The 1357-nt window shown below is 42.5% G+C and overlaps 1 non-coding gene across 1 annotated transcript; it reads right to left on the bottom strand.

Moving 5' to 3' along the window:
• Positions 1 to 352: 352 nt before the first annotated feature.
• LOC147936151 (small nucleolar RNA R71) lies at positions 353 to 458 on the bottom strand. The gene has a single exon (XR_015569764.1). It is a non-coding gene; the product is annotated as a small nucleolar RNA R71 (small nucleolar RNA).
• Positions 459 to 1357: the final 899 nt, after the last annotated feature.

Raw genomic sequence — 1357 nt, 5'->3', positions numbered from 1 at the left:
GATAGTGATGCTCCCACTACTCATACTCAGAGATATGGGATAGTGTCTCCTCCTGTCCACAACACAACCTTCACAATCAAGACTAGTTTGATCTCAATGGTTCAGAGCAACAGATTTTATGGACTGCCTAGTGAAGACCCCCTTGCACATCTTGATGAGTTTGATAGGCTCTGTAGCCTTACCAATATCAATGGAGTTAGTGAGGATGCCTTGAAGCTGAGGTTGTTTCCTTTTTCTCTAGGAGATAAAGCACATCAGTGGGAGAAGACTCTACATTCTGGAAAAATCACCTCTTGGGTTGATTGTAAGAAAGTCTTCCTTGCAAAATACTTCACTAGTTCAAGAACTGCACATTTGAGGAATGCCATTTCAGGATTTCTCCAACAATATGGTGAATCTTTCAGTGAAGCATGGGAGCGCTTCAAAGGCTACCAGAGACAATGCCCACATCATGGATTCAGCAGGGAATATTTGTTGTGTACTTTGTATAGAGGTGTTCTTCCCAAGATCAGGATGCTCCTAGACACAGCCTCCAATGGAAGCTTCATGAATAAAGATGTAGATGAAGGTTGGGACTTAGTAGAGAACTTTGCTCAGTCCAATGGCAATTACAGTGAGGAATATGATAGAAGCTTAAGAGAAGGTATTGCTTATGAGGAAGGGCATATAAAGGAACTGCAAGCCTTAGATGAGAAGCTTGAGAAGCTAGATAAACTACTTCTAACCCAACAAAAGCATGTACATGTTGTTTGTGATGATGAGAAGTTTATGGTTCAAGTCTATCCTCCACAACAACTCCAACAAGCTCCTGCTCTAGATCAAGAGATGAAGAGTATGCTTCAACAACTGCTACAAGGCCAAGCTATTGGAGATATGGAAAAAAGTACTAAGCTCACAGAGATGAAAAACAAGATAGACTCCACATATGGTGCCCTTAATATCAAGATTGAAGCTTTAACTTGCAGAATCCTTCACCTTGAGAGCAAGAGTGAATCTTCGTCTTCTAGACAACTCAATGGGACATCAATTGACAATCTAAAGGAGTATGCCACTGCCCAAGCTATCTCTCTCAAAGAACTACCTTCAAAGCTCACTGAGGACAGTGACAACCAAGTTGGGGAGAATTTTCTTCAACCAGAGCTGCAGAATGAGAAGAGAACTGAGCTTGAGACACCACTCGACCATACACTCGACCATGCACACGGTCGAGTGCCTGGTTGAGTGCCTGATCGAGTCATTGCTCAAGAATCTAGCAAGCCGGTTCGGTTCATTCCTCCTCCCTATCAGCCACCTTTACCATTTCCAGGACGGTTTAAAGAGCAAATGCTGAAAAAGTACAAGGCTTCTATTGATAAGA

This window comes from Camelina sativa, chromosome 10, assembly GCF_030686135.1.
Source record: "Camelina sativa cultivar CO46 ecotype springtype chromosome 10, ASM3068613v1".
NCBI classification, from domain to species: Eukaryota; Viridiplantae; Streptophyta; class Magnoliopsida; order Brassicales; family Brassicaceae; genus Camelina; species Camelina sativa.
Note: the sequence above shows the minus strand (reverse complement) of the source record. Positions and strands in the feature narration are given on the sequence as shown.